This window comes from Dioscorea cayenensis, unplaced genomic scaffold (genome assembly GCF_009730915.1).
Source record: "Dioscorea cayenensis subsp. rotundata cultivar TDr96_F1 unplaced genomic scaffold, TDr96_F1_v2_PseudoChromosome.rev07_lg8_w22 25.fasta BLBR01001516.1, whole genome shotgun sequence".
Classification (NCBI taxonomy): Eukaryota; Viridiplantae; Streptophyta; class Magnoliopsida; order Dioscoreales; family Dioscoreaceae; genus Dioscorea; species Dioscorea cayenensis.
This window is the reverse complement of record NW_024087907.1, coordinates 3885-15011: the sequence shown is the minus strand read 5'-3', so window position 1 is coordinate 15011 and position 11127 is coordinate 3885.

The following is an 11127-nucleotide window of genomic DNA, read 5'->3' as shown; positions in this document are numbered from 1 at the left end:
AAAATTTGGACTTAGAAAAAGTCAACCACAACTGATTGCTTTTGATTAAGTGCGATTTTTAATTGTGATAATTAAATAAATCTCATTAAAGGTCAACCCGTTCATTTCTAGTTTGGTTTTGATTTGAATTTGCTTAGGTGTTTAATTAATTTGAAATCAAATTGGTTTAAGTAAATCCGATCTGTTGCAAAACTCAGTAGTTCAGGAAGAAGATAGTAATTTTTATTTATTTTTTAAAATTGATTTAAATTGAATAAAATTATTTAAATAGAAAAAACTAATATCGACAAAAGTTTCATAGCCTAGCACTACGGCCTTGATGATTTAAAAACCTTGAATTAAATCCCATTCAATACACAATAATGAATTTATAGATGCGGGTTAATAGCAACAGCAACTACGCAATTAATTTTTTGAAAATACACATGTTCTTAATTATATTAAATATACTTTCCAACTTATTTATGAGGAAAAAAACATATAACAATAAAATTCAGAAATTAAGAATATATATAAATAGAAAAGTCCTATAATTTTCCACTTGAAGTCAATGTGATAATAGTTTTCATATCTGATTTTAGAAATTCCATTTAAAACATAAATTAAAAAATTAAAAATAATGAGAAATTTTAATGTTCATTAGAACTCATAAATTGGATTCCATGGAACTGAAATCTAAAACAAGCACATAATAATTAATACAAACTCATATAGAATGCAGCAAAGAGGTGCTGCTTCCACAGCTAAGCTTGCCGGCCGCAACCAGCAGCACTGGGGTATCAGTGGCAGAGACCAGGTGAACTTGCCTCAAGGTAGGCCCTCGGCAATGTCGGTGGTGATTCCGGAGATCTTAGCTTCACTTGTTGGTGATGCAGCAGTGTTGCTAGAAAGTCAATGCAGTACTGTCGCCGGAGGACCTGGCGCCGGTCTGGTGGTGGGTGGTGGGTACAGCGGCGAACTTCCGCCGGTGCCGGAATCATTTGTTGGCGCCGGAGCAGATTTGGATGATGGGTTCTGATGCCGACTTTGTCGGTGCAGCTGCCGGGCTGCTAGACTTGGTCGGTGCAGCAGTGGTGAGTGGTGGTTCGGTCTTTGGTGGCGGTGCGTAGCCCGGTACCAGAGATGCGGCAGCGGAGGCGGTGGTGGTGGTGGTGGTCGCCGTACTGGTGGTGGTGCATTGGTAGGTGGAGGTGCGGTGGTGGTGGTGGTGGTTTCTATCTTGGATAATTCGGTGCATTGGTGGTGGGAGTGGGTGGTGGTGGTGGTGGTGGTGGTGGCGGAGTTGGGAGGAGTGGCCGGAGAGTTGGTCGGAGAGAGAGAAGATTGGAGGTTTTCGATGCAGGAGGGACGATAAATGTCACTGACGGAAGTGGAAAGGTCATAAGGTTTTGGTGAAGACTTCTTTGACGAGATTGGCACCAATTCCGGCGCCGGGGACAGCAGGCCAGAAGCCCCGAGCAGGCTTTCCGTCGCCATGTCGGTGACGTTGAGGAAGCCCGGCTTTGATGTGACAATGCGCTGGATTGAAAAAGTGGTGAGGATAGTGGTTTGCCGGAAAGTTTCTCGGCAGCGTCCAGAAGTAGTCGAGGGATTACATGGACGGAGAATCGTTTGACGGCGTCGACAGGGCGGCGGTTTGCGTCAATGCGGAATCATCGACGGCTGGGATGGTTATGGATTGGCGGGGGTTGGACGATCCGGCGACGCCGGTGACAGAGAAGGAGGTCATTGAAGGAAGAGAAGTCCGGGTACTTTGAGAGGATCTCGGTGATGTTGAAGGTGGCGGAGGTGGTGGAGGAGATGGTGGCTGTAGAAGCAAGGGTAATAATGTAATTTTCTCCATGATTTTGTTTTAATTTTTTAAAATTTTTTGTTTATTTATTTATAATAATAATTCCATGGATGGTTTAGTGAATGGGGTTTGTATATATATGATTTTTAAAGTTTAAAAAGGGTGGGGATTTCTTTGGTGGAGATTGAGAATGGTTTGGTGCTAAAATTGTTTGGGATTGTTCTTAGCCACAATTTTGATTAGTAGAAATTAGTGGAGAGGGTTAGAGGAAAACATATGATAATTTATAATTATAAACTAATTTGAGATATTTAGATTTTTTATTTTTTAAAATTTGTTAAAACATAACAATACAATAAAACTTAGAACAAAGTACTATCGGGTACACAAACCACAAAATCAATTTCAACCATTGAATCAAAAAGAAAAATAAAATATCAACTCTCATGTTTGTAATTTCAGTTGAACTTTATGTTTATGTTTAATATATATATATATATAACTCAGACTAAATACGAATCTCAAGCTGGGGATTAACATTTATGTCAAAATTTCGTGAATCTATTCGATATATAGCATTACTCTGCATTAAATGAGGGAGGGAGTAAACCAGCCTCACATAGTTAACACTTCACTACAAAACTTGGCAACAAAGTGAGCTACATAATTAGTAGACCTTTCAACATAGTCCATAGAAACACCACTTATCTCTTGAAGATACAGTTGTCACAACTAAGCTCAAATAGCAATCATCACCTTGCTAGAGCGGTGGCCTAGAAAATACTCAACACATTGGGCTCTGGATTGGACTGCAAAAAACCTTTGTGATCCAACAAAGGAGGCTGTTGAAGCCTTAGCAATTATTGATGTGGACCTCCTTGTTGGTCACTTCCAGCACATTGCAGTCGCCATTGCGCCTTCATAGTCGTGCACCAATACTACCAATGTGAGAGAAAATTGCGGCAACACAATTGAGTTTTAATTGTCCATGGTCCTGTTTCACCCATCTGAGGATGTACTACCCTCTCGATTGTGCCTAACTTCATATTTGGGTCATTAACATTATCGACCATTGGTTGACCACTACCGCACATCGCAAAAAGGATACCAGGTGGGTTAGAACTTTTACACTTCCATGGTATGTCATTGCGAGCCTTCCAAATACCCCAACAACCCATTCCATCAATCGTCATATAGCCACACTAGATTTGTTGTATTATTGAGAGCAATCCATAAACACCATGCATGGAGGAACTATAACTGTTATCACTCTCAATGTGCTTGTTATTAAACCACCATCAGAAAGTCAGCAGAATATGCTCCATTGTTTCTCTAATAGACCACATATTGAGCATTGATCGTCATATAAAGATTGGCTTGATCAATAGTTATGCTAGGGTTGGCAGGAAAAATGAAGTTGCTCGCCAAACAAGATGTTGGTGAAGGTATCCTTGCAAGCCAAATATGATTCCATAGAATTTTGGTTTGGAGTCAGTAATGACATAAGTTGGAGCACCTATAGTACACACTTTGACTACGAAAGTACCACTTGCAATATTCAAGACTCCAACTTCGAATTCTGCTCCTTGTGGTGAGAAGAATAGTACAGAATTACTCTTCATGTATATTCGATGGAATTCATCATCTTTTTACATGTTAAATGCCATGGATCCTTGAAGAGTTGTATACCTACGACGCCAACTTGCTAGTAATAACCATCTCAATGATAAGTTGTACATTGAACAATACCCGCCCCACATAACAGTCAAGAAACCCTATGTTTTCAAAAATGATGTGTGGGGAAGTATCTAACCTTGAACACTTAAATGACAATCAGCCGCGTTCAGCCAATCGCCTTGTTTAATAATACCACTCAATTATTGATCATAAAACATACGAATCAAGCCTACCCTAAACTTTACAAGCGCACAATTTAGTCTTTGAGAGTCAATGGATAAATCTTACCTTCTGTCCCTTGGAGCCCCACGAAAGGAGTTAAGTATGTTACAGGCTCGGTCGTAAGATGGTAGGAGAAGATAGACACTCATAATATAATTTGGAATCACCACAGTACCCATCTTCCACAAGACCTCTCAAACACTTGATAACAACATTGTTTCAATCGTGAATCACGCTCTCTCTCCTTGATTAGGCGAAATAGCCTTTTTACTCCATCACGGCGGCGGCGCATTCGCTGGATATACATCGTTGGTATCTAGACTCATTTCATACCTAGAATAGGTGAAAGATGGTTGCCGCCATTCCAACATAAGTATTTACGTTGTAATATATGACTTCCTAAAATTCACTTTCTAGCTTGGGGCTTCTTCATATATCTTGAGAATAGATTAATCCATTGTGGCTTCCTTCACGGGCCTGCAAAATAAATGTCAGTATTGAAAATTGTGAGTTATAGAGGGACACATGTCACGATAATATAATCCTTGATCACTCTCGCTTTCTACTGACCAGGACAAAGCTAATATTAGTTTGTTTAATCTTTATTTAAAATCTAAAAAATAAACTAATACAAGTTTATTTGTTGATGTAAGATTATTTTGAAAGGTTATTTTGGTTTAAAACTTATTTCACATCTGAATTTAAAAACATTTAAGTTTTTATAATTAATACCAATGTGTATATGAATAATAATAAAAATAACAACTATGGTGTTGTTTAGTGTTAGTTCCGCCGATGTGGTTTGTGGTTTGAGGGACACTCAAGTACTCGTAGAAAGCTTACACAAACCAAACAGAAGAGGCAGCATGGCAAGATTAGCGTCAGCAGGTTAAGGTGTCCTTTACGCCTCGTCACGGGGGCCAAGCCCACGGAGATAAACAATCCACTAAGAGCTGGGTGAAAAATAGTGATCCTGAGCACTTGCATGCTAAACTCCTTTGACAGTGAATCATTCTTGCACTCTACAAGTTGTCTGGTCTTTCACACTCTGCTCCCTCCTTGGGTGTTGTCACAATTTTCAGCCAGTGGCTTATATGAACGCCTCAACGTCCCAAATATAGCCGCATACCTCTTTTATAATACTCAGCGGCTACTAATTTAAAACTTTCAATTAGTACATTGCGCTCCTGTTTAACATAAGTTCTGTTTTATATTACATTTGTGGAAGCTTGGCCGGGACACGGTTGCGTTCTGAGACGACCTCAAAACCCATCAATCTCTGGTCTTGCCCAGTCCTAGTGGGTGCGACCAAATCTCGTGTCCATTTGGAGCAAGCCCCAGCATCTGCTCCTCAGTTCCTTATCCGCAGGTCCCTGCGCAGGGGTGTGGCGTCACTTGTGAGTCTTCCGCGAAACACCCCAGCCGAGCTTGATCTGAATTCACCCAAGTTTTTTGGTCTTGCTTTCTTCTCAGAATAGATCTTTAAGTAGAATGAAACTCAAATCGCCAACAATAGGCATGTCTTCAAATCTTGCTTGCCAATGGTCTTGATCATGCTTTCTACGTTAAGGTTCAGCGAATCATACCACCTAGTCATACCATTGATAGGTATTTTTTCAATTAAGCTACATCCATATTTAGTTTTCAATCAAATCACCTAAATATGGTCTTGATATGATCTTGTCTTCAAGTTGTAACACATTGTCAGCAGGCTCATGAAAATTTTGAGATATTTGCCTCAAAGTCCCGAGACTCTTTACGGTATCCATCATGCCTTATGCTTATCGTTAATTGTGCCACATCACCACGAGGTTGCCACGTCATCTTGACTATATGTCAAATCGTACCAATTATAATGTAGTTATACTAGCAGTTAGATGGATGAAATGGATATAAATAAGCGAAATAAAATATTTTAAAGTTTTAGTTATGTATCTATCAATCCCTTATAACTTATTAAAATCCTTTTTCATTAATGACCTTTCATTAATGAAAGAAGCGATACAAAGTTATAGTTTGTATCTATCCAATCCATCCATTCATAAAACTCATTCAAACCCTTTTTTATTAATGAAAGAAAATATATACTCATGTTTTGGTTATGTATCTGTAATCCACCCCATTCATATAACTCATTCAAACCTTGTTTAATTAATGACCATTTTCATTAATGAAAATATTTACTCAAAGTTTTTGATTATGTATCTATCAATCACCCATTCATAAAACTCATTCAAACCTTTTTCATTAAATCAAAACCATTTAATCTCTAAAATATTAATCAATTTAAAAGTCAGTTAATGACTTGGTTGCAAACAATTATTTAACTCCGTTAGTAAACAGGGTGTGAAGTTTACCATAAATTTCCACCAACTTTCTTTTGACTCTTGGTGTCATTTAATCAATATCATGCTCTGCATCCCCATTAATAGAAACCTATACGTCTATCGAAAGTTATGTCAATAATTGATTATTTCCTAGATTAGTGATGCTTTATATGGTATTGATTTCTAAATTAGTGATGTTATGTATGGTAGTTGTTGTATAGATTTTTTACTAAGAGCTAAATTAGTGTGGTTTTCTTAAGTTGCAACTAATTGGCTATAAGTTATCTTGTATACTGTACAATGATAATATGAACATACGACGCATTTTCTCTCCCAAAAGCTTTTCTTCAATGTCATATTGTTACTATATATATCTATGACATATGAATACTTCATTCTCTAAGTTTCTTGGTACTTCAACTAGAAAAGAGGATTAAGTGAAGTACAACTTCAACAATTCATCATTCTCAAACACTCCATGCATTGTAGCATGGCTTGCACATATAACTTAATTTAATTCTCTAAGTCCTTGAATATATATATATATCTTCCTTTGCCTGCATATATACACATCCATACAAACCTCATATCCTCACAACTTGAAAGAAGATACAATGAAGAGTATGATGAGGAAGAGCCAAAAAGCAAAACAACTTCAGTACCCTTTTCATTCAAAGAGATGATCTTGTTGTCTCTCATCTCCTCACTCATGAAAAACATCCAATGGCTCATCGGTGATATTTATAGAGAATGTGGTAAATACCATTTGAATGGGAAATTCAACCCGGGAAGTCCAAAACACACCAGATCTTAGTTTCACCTGTTCTTGGCCCTCCTCCGGCGGTTGAAGTGCAAGGGCAGCTCATAGCAGCATCATCGAGATAAGCTTTTATCGTAATGCGCTGACCTGGAAACAAATTCTTCAACACAATGCGTGGTTGTTTTCAAGCCATTACTCAAGAGAAGCTTTAGATTTATATACAAGTCTTGTTCATCCAATTGATGTTGAGTATCATGTAACATAATTTGAGTATCATGTATATATCGTGTATTATACATATTAACTCATGTATATACATGATCGTGCCATTATTGCTATCTTGTAACATTAACATGTTTTATTTTTTGCTTTTCCTTGTGGAAAAGGACATTAATATAGTTTATATTGTAATTTTCCTATTGAAAAAAGATGTAGATGAGCCAACAATGCAAAGTCGTTATTTAAAGGTGGTTTGTAAATCTTTAAGGGATAAATTCTGTCGTGCGATTTTGAATAGTAGAAAAATCATGCCTCTTCACGGACCTAACACGTTATACTCGCAGGGGGCGCATGTGTTATGTAAATTAAGGGGTTCGACTTCGCTGACCCCTTATTCATAAAGGCCTGATGGTACCTCTTGGTATGTGTAAGGTTTTGAAATAATAATAACCTTGCTTATCAAGAAGGGACGTTATTTAAGTAATGAGAGGAAACTAATGAATCTAAACCATTACTTGGGCCTTTTCTAATAGGCCCGTCTATAATAAGGCTTTATCATTTGAAGTTCATTTGATACTTTTCTATTAAATATTTTTTTTAAATAAGTTTGTGAAACTGATAACTAAAATTTGTAATTAGTCTAAGAATGTTGTATTTAACTATCATTAATATTCTGATATTTTTTATGTAAGTTTATTCTTTTTATTTAAATGAAAAAAAAATCTACAATATTTTTATCACTTTATTTTTTCTGCATTTTATATATTAAATAAAATTAATTATTAACATGTGTTGTTTTTTCTGAATACTCACATAAAAGACATAAAAAACCACTCCAATTCCATAGTTCAAAAGTAACATATATAAAACATTATAACATTTTAAAATTAAAAATAAACTATAATAACAAACGTCCCTCCACACACAGAAGCTAAACTACTAACCTAATCCTAACCCCTAACCCTAATTTGCCCATGACTTATGTAGTGAGGTTAGTGGCAAGAGCACATAACCCAACTAAACTTTCAATTAACAAATCAATGAAACAAACACTATCTCAACAAAAACATTAAAAAAACATTAAAATTCACATAAAATTTAAATTAAGGTTTTATAGTTAGCCTAACACCACCACCATCATCTTACTATTCTTTATGCATCCATATTATCCATTCTTAGTACTGAATGATGTGGCTTTTATCCATTAAAAACCTTTTTTTTTAATTTCACTGTGTTTTATTAAAAAAAAAAAAAACTATCTACATGACCACCACCCTCCTTTCTTTTGACCGGATTGCGACCCGCTTTGGATACTCGTTCAATGCACGTGCGGAATCGCACGTGGTGCGCCACCACCTCACGTGATTCCGTGCGATGCGGGCGCCACATCAACCAGATGTGGTCAGCGTATCGGCTTGATGACACGTGCAAAGGGTTTGTCAGAGTACGAGTTTGCTTATTTTATTCTGCGGTTATTCTACTCTTTTCCTTTTTTCTTATTTGTGCTTCTTTTTCTTTTTAGCCCCCTGATTTTCCTCATAATCTTTTCATCATATGTTTGCCGTATATGTACATGAGTTAATTTTTTCGGACGTGCTCTCTCCACCTCATGGATGAGAATTTAAACTCTCCACCGTTTCATACCGATATTAAAACCCATATTGATGTCTCTAGCAACTTCAATTAAATGGTTTGACAAAATATTACATATTTACTGGCTTATTTATTGATATAAGGATATAATGAGAGAATGATTGCTTAGTAAAATTTAGGTATTAAATAATAATAAAAATATTTATTTATTGAGTAGTCGATTAAAAATTTAATAAAATTTATAGTATAAATAATTATGACCATATTAAATTTTAGTAATCTTTATTTTGTTTAATCTCTCTGTTGGTTTAAAATCAAATAAATTAATTAAATCAAAATTAATTCTCTCTATATATTAATATAAGTGATCAATCGTATTACCTGACATTATTATATAAAAACCTACTATCTATAGCTCAATTATTGGATTCAAATCTAATAGGCATGTCATTACCCACATATTAGCTGGTCTCTTGAGATTTGATGAGCAGGTAAAAAATTTAAAACACCTCAATCTAGAAATATACAATGGTTTAGGTACTGTTATACACTTGTTTAATTTTTTTTTACATTCTTTATTTTTAATCATACATTAAGAAAAGGTAAAAGATCTAGATTTTTCGTATTTGAGTTAAATATTATTATCGCTAGACTATTGCAACAATGGTTCAATTCTTTATAAAATTTTGACATGCAAAAACAACATGCAAATATTTTTTATTTGTGAATTTATTATTAAAGGGGTAAAAGTAAAATTAGAAGTTGGTTCAAGGGGTGGAAAGCAAAAAAAAAAGAAAAAGAGATTAATTATAAGAATGAAGAGGGTGTGAAGGGTTAGTATGAAGGGGTTAGGGTTAGGAACATTGAGGAATGATTCCTTCACCCAGCCATTCTCCATTTGTTTAACCAATCTTTGACCGTTGGTTCCGTCACCGTCCACGCCCATTCCTCCTACCCTCTTCTTTCACATGTCCCGTTTCACACGTGTACGCACGTGTGAATATATATATATATCCTTAGTTGATAACATTATATCTTCAATATATTATTATTTAATATATATATATATATATAGTTGATGAATAAAAATGTTAAGGTTTACTAATTTTTTAAAATAATATTGAATAAATAATTAGCACTTCAATAAAATGGGTAATAATATAGTTTGATGTCAAACTTTGGATGCATTGCCGTATTTGAACTATGATGTTCATGATTGAAGTTTAGCTTCAAGTTGGTATGGCCTTGGATATTGTAAATATTACATAATTATTGTTTTCATATATATATGTATTGTCAACATACTTTCTAGCTCCTCGCATTCACATGACAGCCCATATATATCAACGAGATCTCTTTAGAGTTACATTTTCTAATATCTTAATAACAGCCAGTGAATACGATGAAATGATTTACTTATTGTAAAATTATGTATGATTTATTGTTTTTTATACTACATATAATCGATATTAAGCACTCTTTAATGATATTTGGTACTGTATATGGATTGATAGTAGTTGTTTGATGTAAATGTAATGACTATTAACATAAAATTCGCGAGTGTACATGGGTCAAAAAATTGATTATCGAAATTTAAAAAATTTCACGTCACAGACTTTGGTATGGCTTGCACCTAACAAACTACATTACCACCCACATTAGAAAGAGTTAAACTTACCACACACCAATGTTTACCCTAAACCCTTTATAATGCTCAAATTTATTTTCAAAAGGTATATTAGTTTTAAAATCAATTTAATTTTCCTATTTGATAAAAATGGAAAATAGGAAGAATATAAAAAGAAAAAGTGAGATAGATGAGTGGTGGGGGGAATGATGTAGTATGACCGTGGTGATCAAACAAGAATAGAAATTAATCATCTATGACTAACACCGTCCGATCATGACCTTTATCCCCACCATTGGATGCCCTCACTGCTGTTTTTACCTTTTTAATGATAATCATAGTGAATTTTTGAGTTTTAAAACATTATTAGTTTGTAAGATAAACTTCTGTTTTATCATGTATTATTATATATTTTTAAATAATAAATATGGTTATATGTTATTATTATCAAATTTGTAAATATTATGATGAATCAAATAATGTATGGGATCGAGATATTTAATTTAAATAATGAATGCATTATATCAATGATGGATGGAGAGTTCGGATTCGGGTTGGAAAATTAAAGACCCGAATCCGATAGAGACAGCAAAAAAGCACGTGATGATTAGGTAGTGTTGAGGAGTGGGATCCACCGTTTGTTCAAGAAATTTCTCTCTTTATCTGAAATCTGACGGTTGGGGGCCTCCGGTCAGAATGACCGCATGATCACGATCATACGGTGGAAATGATAAATCTATGTCATCAAGTTACTTTTGTCATCTAGTGGTCCCCATTCATATGCTATCACTTTGATCGTTTCCAACGGACGGTGCAGTGGTCCATCTTAAGATATCCGTCGACCCTAAAGAATTAATATATATATGAAAATAAATATATATATATTTGTTTATATAGTAACTTTCATGGT